This window comes from Bactrocera oleae, chromosome 4 (genome assembly GCF_042242935.1).
Source record: "Bactrocera oleae isolate idBacOlea1 chromosome 4, idBacOlea1, whole genome shotgun sequence".
Classification (NCBI taxonomy): domain Eukaryota; kingdom Metazoa; phylum Arthropoda; class Insecta; order Diptera; family Tephritidae; genus Bactrocera; species Bactrocera oleae.
The window spans coordinates 68,453,679-68,471,369 of NC_091538.1; the positions used below are offsets into that span (position 1 = coordinate 68,453,679).

General features: G+C 33.3%; 1 protein-coding gene across 3 annotated transcripts in view; it reads right to left on the reverse strand.

The window, feature by feature from the left end:
• The window catches only part of LOC106614761 (streptococcal hemagglutinin), a 256,841-nt gene that overhangs the window by 168,215 nt on the left and 70,935 nt on the right, over positions 1 to 17,691 (reverse strand). The window contains exons 1-2 of one of the 3 annotated variants that reach the window (XM_070108073.1): positions 6,435 to 6,580; positions 6,103 to 6,354 (exon numbers count right to left, since the gene is read on the reverse strand). The exons of the other annotated variants lie outside the window; for them this stretch is intronic. The gene's annotated coding sequence lies outside the window, so the exon portion shown is untranslated. Of the gene's footprint in view, positions 1 to 6,102; positions 6,355 to 6,434; positions 6,581 to 17,691 lie in introns of those variants that run through there. 3 annotated transcript variants of the gene reach the window in all.

The window sequence follows — 17,691 nt, forward strand, 5'->3', positions numbered from 1 at the left end:
ATTGCCTTTGGGTATGCCACTGCGTCCATTTCCCCCCCCTCCTAGCTTATGCGGAAATGTATGTGTGCGTTCAGTTGCCATTTCAGCTTGAAAGCTGCAGCAATTTTTTATCTATGCACACATATACATACACACATATGAATATTATGCAGAAGCGTTCCCCCCGCAAATGCATAAACACGAGTTGGCAGCATCACTTTTTCATATGTCTCTTAAAGTTATGTTTTTGTCTCTATGATTTTGCCTTACGTAGCGGTTAATGACCCATGTATGCGTATGTATATATGTGTGTTTGTGCAAATAAATACTCAAAAGACCACTGAAAGTTGAATATACTCCCACTTTTATTCCATAATGCCATCTAACTGGCGCTTGAGTTAGTTTCTTATTGTTGTTGCATGTGAAGAGATTCTTCCCTTTGGCATAATTTATAAAATTACATATACGAAAAATGGATAGCAAAACGTTATAAATGCGCATAAAGAAGCAAGTTTGCTTTATAATATTTTTATTGCTCCATTTTAATATGCTTTTTAAGGATTCTACTGCTTAAAATCTTGAAGATCACCTCTAAAAGAGAAACGAAAATGTTTTCTCAATTTTCACGGTACGCTTGTTTCAGCGATTATCCAACTTCTTTAAGCTGTTTGAAAAATATATTTTCTGGAATTCTTCAAAGTAGGCCTCCTGGCGGACCTCCTCATCAGACTCAAATTGCAATCAATAGGATAGAACAAGGAGGATGGAGCAGCAGTTCGTAAGTGAATTTGACCAAATTAACCGTGAAGACGGCGAAGGTAGGATAAATCATGCGGGAGGAGCATTTTTCTTCGCCAATAACGATATATTTTCTGGTCTCCGGCGTCGAATCTGTACTATAAGTCGGCATATTAGAACCCTGTGAACGTTTTGTCCTTTCCAGGTAATCGATAGCTGACGTAACGAGGCGGTCTTCGCCTTTTTCAAAGAAGGTTCGCAAGTAAAGCCCACTGTTTTGAATGTTACTTGATCTCTGTATCTATTAATGGAATCATATTTCAGCGGCTCTTTTTCTCCATATTTCTAAAATCCGCGAATACGATTTCTTCAAAATTAAACGAGTTCGATTCGGCTAGCGTTTGATGGTAGTTGCCTGCGGGAATATATTAAGTCTAGTGAAAAGAACTCAATTATTTTTTTCAATTGATGTATAAATGCGATGGGTTACGCTTTATAGCATTAAAATGGTAAACTTTCGTATTAAATAACTTTCGTATAAAAAAAAATAAATTAAATTTTGATGTCAAAGATGCACCACGCTCTGGAAAGCCAATAGTCGAAAATATCGATAAAATATTGAAATCATGTAAGCATTGTTTCGGTTACCCAGGAGTTGAATATTGCACAAAAAAAACACTTGTAAGCATTTAAATAAGGCTGGATACAAAAATAAGCTCTATGTATGGGTGCCACATGACTTACTGGTGATCAAAAATAGGTCAGTTACGACAACGTCAACTGAAAACGGCTATCGAATCGCGTGAGTCAGCGCAAGCGATGGCCAAGCTAGGATTGCCTTTCAAGACGGTTTTGCTATGTGTTTGGTGAGATTGATAAGGAATTATCTACTATGAGCACCTCCCTACGATCAAACTCTTAATTCGAGCCTGTCTTGTCAACAATTGTAACGTCCGATGAAAGCAATCGCCTAGAAGCGGCAAACTTTGGCCAATAGGGGAGAAATTGTGTTCCATAAGGTAAAGCAAGATCACACACGTCAAAAGTGACTTACCAAAAGCTCTGTAAGGTTAGTTGCGAGGTTCTTTTGCATACACCTTATAGTCCGGGCCTCGAACCAAGTGATTACCACCTGTTCCTGTTTATGGCGAAAGATTTTGCTGGTGAAAAATTCGCCTCAAGAAAAGCTTGTGAAACTATCCACTATCCCAGGTTTTTGCCAATAGGCAATGTCTATGAGAGCGACACTCTGAAATTACCTTAAAAATATCAATAAGTATCGAACGAAATGGTGTATAACGGAATGAACGTATCCTCCATGGTGACAGCAGGCCTTGTAACTAACTATCGAAAAATGAAAAAGATCTTGATGGAAAGACGGGAAACTAGGGTTCAGATGACAGATATAATAGAATCCTTAAGAGCCATTTGAAAGCAGAGTAAAAGAGAGCAAACGAAAAAAAGAAAAAAAATTTGTTGTACGATTGCTTAAATCATATACGGAAATAAAGGTATTTAAAACTAAAGGGTACATTAAGATTATAGTAATTACGACAAATGGTATATTCTCTCCGTAATTCTACAGCATCTTACTTAAGCACCTGGGAGGTGTTCCGTCTTAAAAAATCACCAACAAACGTTGACACTTATCTCAAGGCATTCCCCAAACCATAGTACCTGCAGCACTATTATGCGCAAGAGGCTGTATAAAAGCGCTGGCAACAACTTAAAGACAAATTCATAAAAATGCTAATGAAAGACACTTCAAGCAGAAGAGCTCTGAGACTTTCTCCACAAGCACACACACACACACAACTCAAGAATCGTAGACGCCGTCAGAGTACGCTCACGGGAATCATACACAAAATATTGCTGTCTCCCTTGTTGCTGCATAACAACAACAAATGTAAATTTACTAATTACACAAAAGCAACAACAAAAAGCAAAACTAGCGCATGCAGCACAAACCAGAGAATGCACTCAAGTGTTACGTAAAGTTGAGCCGCAAGGAAGAGTGGTGTTTTTAGTGGGCGTGTCTGGCATAACTACTTAATGGTAGACAAGCTGTTTAATTAGTACACACACTGTTGCAACTTTAATGGCGTTTATGCAGCAGCAGTGAAATATGAAGCAGCAACAACAACGGTAAGAGTTCCTGGGGGTCCGCGGATAGCAATAAACTCAAGAAAATGCATCCATGGGTTAAAGAGCAAATGAATGTACACATGAAATATGCAGTGCAGACGAACTAACTGCACCGGTGCAACAACAACTCGGTTTTAGTGACATGGCAACATTAATATTTACGCCATAAATTCAGCGGCACGAAGGGTGAGAGGCAACAACACTTTCAGAAGGTGCAAGCAGCTTAAGAAAACGAGGAACTTCTACACAAGATTTGATGTAAGCAAGAAAATAGACTCACAGGGACAAATGCAAGAGACTACAATTTGAAAATGTTTTTGCATAGCAAGAATAGTTGCTGCAAGTAGTCGGTAATAAAATATATAATAACCACTAGATGGGCCTACTCAATTTTCGGGCTGCCGGCAAAATATTAGCAGAGTAGTGATATGTTCTAGGGTGATATCAACACTGCCAAGGAAATTCTTTAAAAAAATATCTTTTTAGTGACGTTTCTCACAGTTAGTGGCCACACTTTTCCGTCTATTTAAGGGGGCCCAACAATTAGATAAAAGCTTGAATAGTCTTAGAATTATTGATAATATTTTTTAAAAACTTTGAAAACCTGCTAGATATACGTACAATAAAAGATTTGGCGTCCCTTTTAACGAACTTTTGAAAGATTATCCAGGTGCAGGATTTGAACCCGTTACTCACAGAGAAATAGTCGTACACTCTATACACTCGACCGTATTTTCCATGTTTCTCCTTTTTTTTTTTTGGCTCCTTCTTTTTCTTTGTAGTTTCTTTTTCTTAGTTCAACAAACAAACTCGTTGCAGCAAAACTCACAGACTTTTCGCTGCCAGTTTACAAATTGTAGTGAAGTTATTGTTGTCGTTACAGAAGTTTTGTTGTTTTTTAAAATAAGCGAAAAATGCAATTTGCTCTCGGTCAAATATTTCTTGACACCAAATGAGATTTCGCAGCATTTTAATGATGTTACCTTTTCAAGTTCTGATAATTTTTTAAGTTCCTTATGTAATTGTATGTATCAGGTTATACAATTTTATATAACAGCGTAAAGTGAGGTCCAGCAACTATAGCAAGAGAAAATTACCACCGTGTAGCTCTTTCCTGTGGCTGGCTGGTGCCAAACTTTCAGACAACTTCGCACTCAAGTTAATTAATTGGTACGCATCTGAAAAAATCGTATGGGTCATATCATGCAATTAGTAGTATGCTTCAGTAAGCTGTCGACGATATTTTCTTACAACAAGCGCAATTAGGTAGCGAACCTGCTCTGAAGAAGACGAAAACTGTCTTTTTGACCGGAAGGAGTCCACCGTTTTGTTGGATTTAGAATGTGTGATCTATGGTATATCAATTACCTGGAGAGCAGTAGGACGGTCACAGTATTCTACCTAGCGGAATTATTCGATCGAATTTTAGAAAAACAGCTGTATTTAACGAAGAGCTCTTCCAGCATGTCAAGGCATGCCTTAATACATTTGTCGTCCTTCCTGCTAATTTCATCGAATTAGGTTACAAACTACTGCTGCATTATCCAGCGTATTCTCCAGATAAAATCTATATCTTATAAAAAAGGAAGAGAAGAATAAATTTATTTAACTCAACTCAAACCAAATAAGCCTATGTGCTCGTCGGTTTTGTGGGTTAATTACCGTGTATGGACTCACTCCAAATGTATCGGGCTTATCAGAACTGAATTTGCCGAGCTAGCAAATAAAATCAAAGCACAAGGTATTCTATGCCAAGGTGATTTCTACAATTTGGAGGTTAACGTCGTCACTCAGGATGAACTTGACTCTCAAAATGACGAAGATGATAGCATTAATATGCATAAGCTTAAACGTCTGCTTGATGACCAGAGTTCGAAACTTACCACGTCTTTTCAAAGTAAATTTAACGGTTTTAAGTCTGTCATGGAAAGGAACATCATATCATGAAGGATGTCACAAACATAGTCATCACGAAGTTCTCAGAACGCAAAAGTCGTGCGTAGAATGTCGTTCTGCTAAATAATAATGAATCTTAGAAAGCGTGGAAGGGCGCTGGCCCAAAGGATTTGCCAAGCGCCCAAAGCAAACATTATGCTGAAATTGGCGCCTATAGATATAACTCACAAAAGTAACTTTTTTTTGCGATTACAACGCTTTTGACCCGCTTGCATTGCCATGTTGTTGTTGTTTATGACTTCTGATGCAAAAAAACAAAAGACGGCATTAATCATCATTTATTTACAGGCCAATAAGTGAACTTTAAAATGCAGTTGAATATAAAAAAATATTTAATTTTACAGCTCAATAATAGCTCCACATTCAACGCGCTTTTTAACGGTTGCTTACATATTTTTTGTTTATTTTCGCGCAAAAATTCTGGAGAGCGCTATGGAGAAGCTTCATGCCGTTGAATCGAGTCCATTATACCACAATTTTAGCGCATCATTAATGCAACGAATTGCAATGAATTTTCGCCTTAAATATTTCAACAGCTGTAGTTGTGCGTGCGTGCAAAAATAAACCTGCAACAACAACAATAACAGCAGCTGCAAATAAACAAATAAGCTCGCAAACAAATTTTCACACGGCGAGCGGCTGATGGGGCAGGAAACACATACTATATACAACAAAAAACAATGTTTGTATACATGTATGTATGTATTCACTACACAGCATCTTCAACAATTGCTGCTTGTAGGTTGTTTTTAATGTCGTTGATTTTATACCCTGAACAGGGTTTGTCACGAAGTTCGTAACACTCAGAAGTAAATATCGGATAGCATATAGCTGTCATACGAAGTGTACGTTCAAAATTAAAAAGCTGCATAGAAAATTTTTTTGTTTGACAAGATATTTTAACGAAATTTAGCATGTAATATTGTCCAAGGCAACGATATAATCTCCGAACAAATTGTTCAGATCGGACAAATATAGCATATAGCAGTCATACCAGCTGACTGATCAAAATCATGATGACGATCTTCTTATACACATTTAAGCTATAAGAAATGCAGCTGGGAAGGGTATTATAGCTTCGGCATTGTTTTTATCTCTATATGCACATGAGTACATATGTTTATGTACTTACATATATACAATTGTACATATATGCACAAGTTTGCGCTCGCACACTTTTTTCTGCACTTAAATTGCAAATGAGCTTTAAGTAGGTTTATTAACTCGGATTTTTTCCATCATTACTAGCATTTTTTCTTGCTGTTGATTTTCTTCATTATTTACCTGTGTATTCGCTGTTTTTCTTGTTTTTGTTTTTTGTTTTTTTGCGCATTTCAGTCATTTTTGCCACCTTGCACACTCTTTTTTCGCAATTGTCAGGCAGTTTGCATGCAATTCTCGGCGCTTTGTGTTATTTTTCTTTTTGCTTTTTTGCATCTTGCCTTCGTTTTATTTTTCCTCTCGTGATCGCAGTTAATTTCGAGTATTTCGCATTGCATTGCCCTCGATTGTTTGTTGTTGGCTTAAACGCTGCGGCTTTTGATGTTTGTGAAAATATTTACAATTCATTCTCATTATGGAGGAAAATTTTCGCGATTCAACACAGAGATACTTACATGCCGAACTGTATTTTCCTTTACATATAACACACGTATATTTGCATTTTTGCTTAAAAACTTGCAAAAGTCAAGCAACAATGAGAATCGTGCATTGACTTGCGGTTGATGAAAAATGTTTAAATATTTGTGGGAAAAATTATAAATGGAAATTACTATATTTGACAGACATGGAATAATGAGAACTTGAAATATAAACAATTTCAGATTCATTGTACTTGTATATTGTATTCAGTAAGTCATTTTTTTATATTTAGAAAAAAATATTGCATTCGAAATAAATTTGCAGCAAGCAAAAACTTAACTTCGGTCAACCGAAGCTGAACAGTTACACTTTTTTTTACAACTATATGTATAATTAAATCTGAAATCTATATAAACTATAGTGATATAATCTTTCAATATATGCGGAGCTGTTACCGTTGCCTTAAACAATAGTACATGCCAAGTTTCGTGATGATAGCTTGCCAAAATAAAAAGCCTTCCATATAAGTACTTAATTTTGATCGTTCAGTTTCATCTTATAGTGATCCGATATCGGTAATTCCGACCAAAAAAGAAGCTTCTTGTGAGAAAACGGCGTGTGCAAAGTTTCAGATCGATAACTCAAAAACTGAGGAACCAATTGCCGTACATATATATGTACTTACACACATATTTATAGTTTTGGAGCAGACAAATTGTTCGCATTGTAAACTAAGAGCTGCCAGAGACATAATGGATAACAAACTTTACACGAACATTAAAAAAAGTTGTAACAATCTGGGGAAAAATATTTAGCGCAATTTTTGATTGTGCAGTTAAAATGCACCAGTCGGAGTCAAATTTGTTTTTCAGTGGAAAGATTTTTATAGAAATAATTTAGAAAACAACTTCAACTCAACGCTTTAATTTTTGTTTAATTTTAATTATGTTTCTCATCAAAAAATCAGTAGCTAATATTCATGAAATCCACAACAAAGTTGGTAAAATTTATAGAATAAAAAGGCACGACGTGTGAGAAAAATAAATACAAATATATATTTACGTTTTTGTTGTTGTTCTTATCCATATGTATGTGTCAGAATAAATCAGCAATTTTAATTAATTTACATTTCAACGAGTTCGTGCGGTTACGAACATCCCCCGATTGTTGTGATTCAAATTGCCGTTGTTGACATTTGTTTAAATTCAACATTGTATAAAAATTGTATTGCATAATTATTTAACAAGTTTGCTGAATTTCATGGAAAATGTGTATTTATATGGTAAATATGTGACATACAAAATGCTTTGAGAGCCCTTCAGGTCCCGCCTAGTTTAGAAATTTAAAAAAAAAAATCAAAATTTCTGTTTCTTCAAATTTGACCCGGACTGATCCATTTAAACATTAAGAATCGATTAATTTTTAATTCTAGTTTAGTGTGATATTTGATGTTTGTTTGGCATGAGAGACATATGCAATGGAGTCACGGCTACGGAATCATTGAAAATTTTGCAGACGTGTTTTGGGGAGTCTACTATATCACGAACTCAAGTATTTGAGTGGTACAAAGCATTCAATGTAGGTCATGAAGTCATCGAAAACTTACCTCATGCGAGTCTGCGATCCACCTCTGTTAATGACGATAGCATCGAAATATTTAAAGAAACTGTTCTTGAAAATCGAACTGTTAAACCATCTAACGAATGACGCTTGAAAAATTAGTCGAAATCGAAAAATTTTAAATTCGCTGAAGGCACTAAAGGTTCTCACAGCTAAGACTTGTCTATGGAAAATTGGATTCAGCGTTGGCATGCTAGTATTAACTCAAGAGCTCACTTTTAAGAATACATAAAATTTTTCGCAGTTCGGATCAAATTTGATCAGATCGTATGGGTAACGATCTTAAATTTTTTCTTGAGTGTGGGCACAGTTAATAATTATAAAATTTATTTTTCGATAAAAATATTAAATTTATCAAAATCAAAACTAACCTCACTTTTTATATGCTGGTTTACTATTTATTAGTATTCAACTTCCAGCAGGCCCTGCCGTACTTGTTTTCGTTGAATTTTTTGTTCTTCTAGATCGGCAAGAAATAACAATAGTCATTTAAATATTACATGAGAAAATATGCTTTAAACAGCAAATAATTATAAAAATTACTATTTATTCAATTATCTAAGAATTTCATAATTTGCATATTTTGTGAAGTGATTTATTGACCTACATTTCCTTTAAAACAAAAACAAAGCGCTAAAGGTAATTAAATAGTAAAATGGTTTATTGAATACAAAGTTGGTAGAGAAAATGTTATGAGAGACTGATATATATTATTTTGAGACAATAATCGAGAGAAGAGACCTTTCTCTGCATAAAGAGAAATTAAAATTAAAAAAATAATAATTATTAATTTCCAAAAAAAAATGACACTATTTGCTATTTCTTGATTTTGATTAAATTTTTTTTATACCTAAATTCTTCTTCTTCAACTCCTCCAGTCCTAAAGAAATCTCAGATGACATTTCCATACCGACTCCTTTCCCCGCTCTCCCATCCACTCATAGAAGCTTGACACTCACAGAATTCCTGAACGCACTTGCTGTTAGAACTAAAATTCCAGATTCTGCACAAAAAGCAACGCACTGACGATGTTGATAGGAAATATGAGCTTAAGCTGACGCCGCAGTGAATTCCTGCGCTCAGGGAAGGAACACACAACCAACCGTAAGTTTGTCAACAACATCACCAACAGCAAAAATAGCAACAATATTGAAATGAATTGAGCCAGACGATCATCCTTGTTGACACTTAACAACAACAATGGGTGAAATTGATGCCAAGACATGTGCACTTGTCGCGTGAGTCACAAAATACGAAGTGAAAATATTTAATTCCACAAAAACAACAATGCCAGGAATTTTCAACTCAGAAAATAATGAAATTTATATATTATATGTTGGAAGATATATGTATGTGTTCGCACATGGTATATGTAAAATATGGAAATAAATGCTGAAAAATTTTAATGGAAAATTCTACGTACCAACGCTGTGAATAGCCAAGTGAAAAAAGCATGGTGCGAAAATTACTCAGTAAGAAGTTATTTGGCAAATTCTGAACGAATATGGAAAAGAATGCAAAAATGCACTCATTATTCATTATTCAACGTATTGTAAGTTATTATTTTCTCCATGTATATTTGGTGCAATGTGGCTCGAAAATTTCGACACCTCTTTCAAGGAATGAATCTTTACTTCTACTATTTACCGATCCAAAAAGTGTTAGATCGCCGAAATACTACTACTAACCTTTGGCCGAATAAAATCTAAAATTTCAGAGATCTGTTTAGGTTTAATATCGCACGTAATAAAGAAAGAGTATCAACATTTTTAGATCCTGATGTTAACATATTCTTTAAAATTAAAAAATATATACATATTTCGAGGAGATGTCATATAGGTATATTATATTTTAATATTATGTATGAAATCAAAGGTACCAAACATTTATAAAGACAGTACTAGATTTACAAATGTATGACAATTTTATGCTTACTAATAGTTGCCAGTTGAAAATTTTTCAATCAAAAGCGTCATTAATTAACTAAATTTTATCTCGCTAAGGGGGGAAAGCTCCTTATACTGTCAGTACTTAAAAATAATAATCTATGGGACAAACTAATACTATATGAATGGATTCAATTGTAAAAAACTCATAATTCGAACTTACGAAACCTCAGAAAAAATTTGGAATACTGTCGATTGTGGAAAACACAAAAGTGGTTCAAATAATTTCAGTTGCAAAATGACTACATACAATGTGTATATTGGTGAGTAGACGTTAAAAAACGAGAGAATTAAGGTAATTACTTTCCTGCTATCCTTAGCATCACCCTTTTTAGCTCACTTTTCATTCTCCTCGATCAATTAGCGCCATCGTTAGACCTTTATATTCTTGCTATCTCTTTTCATCGTTGCGTATATACGTTATGCTTTTTGTAGACAGCCATTTAAGGTTTCGTAGCTGATGTGTTTGAAGTTTTCTATGAAGAAAACTACGAGTTAAGCATGGTAAACCACTTTACAGAGAAAATGGAAAACTGTTTACTTATTCCCTTTTAGTTTGCAGCTGCGGCAAAAATTGTGTTATGACAGCGTGTGTTCTCTGAATGGCCAATGCATAGTTATAGTCTTATATAGCCGTATTTCTTGTCTTGACATGCTTGCGCCATCACTGTTCCGTTATCTTGCAATTGATTATATATTTCCATCTGTTTTGAGCTATTTGTCAGCCCTTTCTTAATCGTTCCTTGAGGATCCGTCTATAGAGGATCCTAACTTATCCAACAAGTCTGTTTTTTCATGGCCGAAAATGTTCCTGTGACCAAGAACCCTGATTATGTAGTATTGACCTGCCAGTGAGCTTAAAACCTGCGTACAATTGTTGACTACTCTGGAATTTAAATTTGGCGAATACAAGACGAGAAATGTCTATCGTATACTTGTGTATATGGTTGTTTTCTATACAAGCGCAAATTAGTTTTGGGTGAGAGAACAGAAAACTGCATAAATACGAAAATTCGAAAATAAGGATAATATGCCAAAATCGGTATATAAAGCTTACAAAGTACATTTGGTGCAATTCTGCCATACTCTTTCATTTTACTTTCAAAGTGAGGAATTCACACACTTCAGATATAGAAAATCCCATACAGTATATTTACTTACCATAGAGGAATGCGATTCTCGCGAAGATAATTTAAATTACTGGCATAAAAAACATATCAAGTGACGAGAAAACCGCGCGCACAACACTAGTGACGTCAAAGGGTGTGTCAAGTTGGACGCTAACTACTTACATAAACATGCACTGCCAGTTGCGATCGAGAAATGTGAATTTCAAGCGTTCGAAGAAAGCAAAAACAAAAAAGGCGCAATTTGAAATATTTGCATGCCTCAATCATGTGTGAATGCGTCAAGGCAAAGGAGTGGCTTCTCACCCCAATAAGGGGTATAGCGCACCTTTCACGCTTGGGCTTTGTTATTAAAATCTTCTTCACTTTTCCCGCAAGTTGCAGCAACAACAAAGCAAATTGAGCGCTGAGCTTCTACTTTTGGCACATTTTCGTGCCGTGAATGGACGAGTGAAAGCGCTTGAACGGTGCTGCCAGCGCAAGTGGGTCGTAAAGGTCGCCTGCGGTTGAGCACGAGGCAGGAAATTGAATTAAAGCGTCGAGCAAGCAAATGGAAATTTTTACTAGTTGAAATCGTTTAGCGCATTTAACGCCGGCGACGATGCAACACCTCGCTTGAATGCCAGTGTGTGTATATATGTGCTGTATTGCATTTGCTTTGTAACGAAAGCTTATAAATAATAACAACAATAGTGTAAGTAAATATATGTGTATAATTATATATACATGGTTATTGTATAATATGATAGCTCAATAGGTAGCAAGTGGCTGTAGTGTGAGGTGGAGAAAAGTGGGTGGCAACAAAAGGTAAATTAGCATAGTGATATATTGTCTGTGTGCTGGTATGATATATATTTGTATTTAGAAGGAACATATATTTTCGATGATGGAACGTAGATTTCCATAAGGAAATCCTTAAACTTGATGGTAAAAAAAAATTTATAGAAAATGAATACGATTACGTATACAAATCGGTAAACAAAAATCTAATTGAAGATTAAAGTTCTTTTTAACTATAAAATCTGACTAGATTGACCCTGTAACTCTAACCCTGGTCCCTGTTGACCATGAACCAGTAAACTTGACCCGCAAACTATCTCCAACAAATAAAAACATATTAAAATTAAAATTAAATATACAAAATACGAAGGCATATAAATGATTGTACAAGCAGAAAGAATTTACAACAAGTTTCATTTTTACACCAACACTTTACACACTCTTTTTAAAGCTGCTACAATACACTCGTGGTTGTCAGATACAATTACAAAATTCTTCTTAGAAAAATATGAAAAAGCTATTTTTTATGCAGGTAGGGTTGCATTTTTTACATCTTACCTAGTATCTATCAAAAAAATTAAAAAAAAAAAACGTTAACTTCAGCTGCACTGAAGCTCTAATACCCTTCACAGGTGCATTACTTCTAGCATAAAAGGATATAAAAATATCTTTATATAGATTATAGATCTTTTCTACTTCTGGTGTTACAAACTTCGTGACAAATTTAATATATCTTTTTAAAATTTAGAACTAGGAATAAAGTAGGCTATCACAAAGTAATAGTATTTTGTATTGTATATCTATAGCATTTCTACTTGCGTCATATTTTGAAAATATTGTGCAATAATAATTTTTCTTTATAATTTTTTGTTCATTTTATGGCTGACAATAACTGTACGTGTATTGCGTAATATTTGTTTTCTATTGATAATCTTCAAATATGCTTTCTTTCATTATCGTTACGCCTTCGATACTTGCCACACTATCTTTTTTTTTAATTTTTTGTTGCACGATTTTTATTTATTTTTATAAATTCAAAATACTCATTATTCCTAAATTTCATAATCGTAATTATATTTAATAAACCAGCTTACTAAAATTACTATTTCCATCTAACTAAAATTGCGCAATAAAAACTCAATAGGCTTTTCATTCTAATTAAAGCTCGTTTGCTCGCACATGACAAACACACTACACTTGTATATATGTATGTGTGTCTATAATAAAGCAAAACACAAAATAAATCAACAAACAGTTTAATTTCATATTAACATTTGATTACTCAACTCAAGCGACTTCGCCCCAGGCGTTATTTGTTTAGCCAATAATTGCAGGTAACGTATACGCCGCGTGAGGCCATTATGCTTATGTCATATACATGTGCACATATGTACATATCTTTACATACACATATGTATGTATGTTTTGATATGTATTGCTATTTATATGTCTGGAAAGTTTATGTATTTATTCAATTATAACAGTTTGCAAAGCGTTCTGAAAACCCTTAAGCGATATTGCTTATCTTAATATCATAAAATACGCCTTGTTATTTTATAATTCTTTTTTGATAAGATAACAAAGAACCTTAATGATTTTGTGGAAACTTAGGTAAATTTGGCATATCTTGTGATAAACACGAATTATAATTTTAAGTTAATTGCTTTTGATAAAAAAAAATATTTTTAGCTTTCCAATAACTTAATGGCTCTGTGTACTCGTATAATTATATATACACACACCTATATGCATATGCATACATATTTATATTATTATTATTATTATAATTATCATTATTATAAGCATAAATATATGTTTAGTGATTCAAGCACTACTTCCCATTAATGGCCTGAGTACTTTTTAAACAGATAGTGTTCAGAAGAATGTTTAATTGTGTTGGTATAATATTTTACCCCATTTCACAAATACTTATTAATATAAATAACATTAAAAGTGATTTTTTACATACCACTGTTTGTCGCATTAAAAAACTTACCTGAAAATAGAGAAAAGATAATACATTATTTTAAAGTATAAATTATATGTACGAAATTTTAGGTGTTGCAAGAATATTAGTTTCGCTCAGAATAAGTTTTGAGTAAAGTTAATATAAGGAAAATCTTTTCTTTATTTGAAAAAAGTTTTCATTTCAAAGGTAGAAAACTTTTTTAAACCTTGGCCACAAACCCATTTCAACATTGCCAGCAGATGACGCTGGTATCTTGAAAATTTTGCAAATTTTTCAAAACGCTATCTCTGTTTTATAAAATAATCTTGAATTTAATAATTATAATTGATAATATTCAATAGTTTTTTGTATAATAAATAAATTAATCCCTTTATATAAAACATATTTCTCCCGAAACTCGGAAAACAGTCCGATTGATATTACGAAAATGCGATAGATGGCGCAGATCTTTTTAAAATCCCGATTTACTGTACAATTTTCTTTAATTTGGTGGTATATTTTCGATGAAATACAAAAAAAGAAGTTCACCGGACAATAAGAATTTAAAAATGTTTTTCAGTTGACTTTGGTGTAAATGTTTCCAAAAAACTATAAATTTGTGAGAAGTTATTTCAGCGGCTTTTAAACTTATAATTAGCGTTGTTATATTAAAACTAAAAATTATTGAAAGATCGAATACTCCATAGCCCCATAAAGTTAATTAATTTTAAGCTCTGATATCCAGTTATTATTAGCATTATCATATAAGAATATTTCATTTCTGACATTCTATATGCGGGCACCATAAACGATCGCATAACATTTGAACTCACATAATTAAAAAGTGCGCCACCCACACATTTCGCGCAAAATTTGTGTTGATTATTGATAAATAAATGTTTTCTTATTTTCATGAAGATTTGTTGGACGTTAACTACCTGCTATTATTGTTACGTTTATTATAATTAGTTTTGCGAGTGCTGTGTTGCATATAAATGGGTATAATGTTCAATGTACATAACCCACTAAGCTATAGACAATAACTGACGTGAAGCACAATAAAAATTAAAAATTCCACTTATATTTACAGGGTGTGCTAATAGAGGCATCTAGTATTGAACTGTTTACCCGAATAATTCTAATTATTCTATCATTAGATATTAAAAGAACTGTGAATGGCCTGGCTCTTTGAAGTTACACCAAATTTTAGGAACGATAAGGTTTGGGATAAGGATATGAGAGTCTTCGTTACAGAAAGCAGTAAACGCTTTTTGACAACTACAATCGAAGTTCTGAGTTCTTTAAACTAGCGATTTTGATCCTCTTACGCGATATCATTTTGTTAACAAGATCATCCTCAATGTATGGTTGCTACAAAATGACCTCAGATCCACAACAGACATTGTAAAGCTCAAAATAGAGTATAAGAATATATAAAGGAAACCCAACAAAAACAACAAATAAAAAGGTTCTTATTCTAGTCACCATTTGCACTCACGATTACTTACACTTTTTTTATACATATACGTCTTTTAACAATTTCGTTAACAGACATACAATTTCAGTTCCTCAATTCAATCAACTTTTCAGTTTCTGACTAAAAAATTGTCAAAAACATTATTCTTCCTTAAAAAACCACGAGAAATTAACAAAAACAATAGACCAACCAACATTTCTTTTCGTACCGTTCGGATTGTGCTGACAGTAACATTTTAAAAGTTGACAGCTGCAAAGCGCGTTGCGACAAATCGCAAGGCTTAATCGTACACATATCTACATACACACACACAAAGAATAACAAAGTAGTGACACATCAACTCAACAAAAAAAATCTATAACACCAAGAGGCACCACTACATCCACAGCGTGAGCGCAAAGCGTTGCTGTCACGCCTTTTCTACTGACATCTGCAGTTGGCAACTGACAGCTGTCAGTTATTATCACTTTGAAGCAAAATTCTTTTGTTTGCTTTATTTTCTTGATTATTTTTTAGTTGGTTGCACTTTTCATACAGTTCTTGTACAAACTTCATACACAAATTGTAACAAAAGACGACACTAAATAGTTTGTTTGAGATTTCGCGCACGTCGTCGCTGACGGGCATTATGTAATTTTCCGACAGGCATGCATACAAATTAGCAAAATTCTACAGCGTGTATATGAGTGGAATAAATTTATGAACTGAAGATGTAAAAATATTGAGTTGAGATTTATGGGCTAATATTTTTTCATTAAATTTCCGTGCCAATTGCGTTGAAAGCCATATTAGTTTGTGCGCAATTTCTTTGTAAACACTTCAATAATGTTGAAAGTTAAGGGAAGGGCTTACTTTTGTGCTTGAGATGCAAAGCGTGGAGTTACTATTATTACTAATTTTTGTTTTTATATTTTTATTTTTAATTTTTTCTTTTTGTTCATTGTTTTGATTGTATTTCTGTACATTGTGCTCCTACCTTAATGATCAACTGCGTTGCTTACCACCAAAACATTTATTGATGTGAAGTATTTAATGAACGCATTAAGTATACTTACTTAATTAACTGCGTAGAAGATATTATATAAATATAAGTATGTAAATATTATGTGGTATGCACTTTTGAAGGTTAATAGTTGCCATAAAACACCTGCCGGCACTAAAACTTTGATTTACTTGTTATATAGATTTTTTTCTGTTGTAGAATATGATTAATAATATGATATTTAATAGTTTTTAATTTCCAGTAACTAGTATTATGAAGGTTTAGGTCAGTACGGGCATTAATTGAGGCCTTCTGGGTAAGAAAGCGATTGCAGTCAAATTTTTGACAGTTCGTGTAGGAAATTTATTTTGATCAAGTAACGATGATTACTTTAAATTATTTTTGATAATGATCAAAAAACGTAATTAAAGTAAGATCACATGTTTTTGGTGCAAAATTCACAACTCTAATATTCACTTTATTCTACTCTAAGTAAATAAATATTTCTATTGTATAATCCACTTATTCATAAAAGTTCTCAATATAAACCCACTTTCCAATGCGGAGATTAGAAAGTACTTATATCATTTGAAGCGGCTAGGCACTGTGTATAATTGAAAACTGTACTTCTAAAGGGTTTAATTACATTCCAGATAAAAGTGGCCACTCGCTAGCACGTGCTTCAAGTTCCAGTACAGTAATATGTACGAATTTAAGCGAATCAATTAAATTACGAGAGCACTCATACACACTCGTGCGCTCGCTATGGTATTATACAATAACTGTTGAGTCTCAATGAGTGCTCGTATGTAATATCGAGTAAACGAGTTAAGATGGGTAGAGCTCTATGTGTACTTATATATGCATAAGTTCATTTAAACCTTTTAGATAATAAATTTAAGTGAGCATATGAGTAAACATTGGTACAGATATGTACTATTATAGGTTTAAACAAGATAGAAACTAAACGTAACTGGATGTGTGGCAAACATCGAATTCAGTAACTAATATGAATACATATTAATGATTTATAGTTTTTGATATTTTAAATAGACTTTTCTATTAAAAAAAATATATATTCAAATATTTGTCTAATATCTTTCATTTGCTAGCAGTTTTGTAATCTTAAATATATTTCATCAATTTATTTTAATTAAAAATTACAAATAGATGGCAACACTTCATTCATTTTAAAACATACAAGAATATATTTTGCTTGCCTCATAATTTTTATTTTAAAAATATTTTAACAAGTGGCAACCCTCTTGAATGTTTTTTTTTTTGTTTTCTTTTCTTGCATTAAGCTTATTAAAGGCTCTTTAATCCAATACCCATATTGTGATGTTTATTTATTTAATCAATTTTTTTTTTACTTTAAAAGCCTATTAAATAATAACAAATTAAATAAAAAA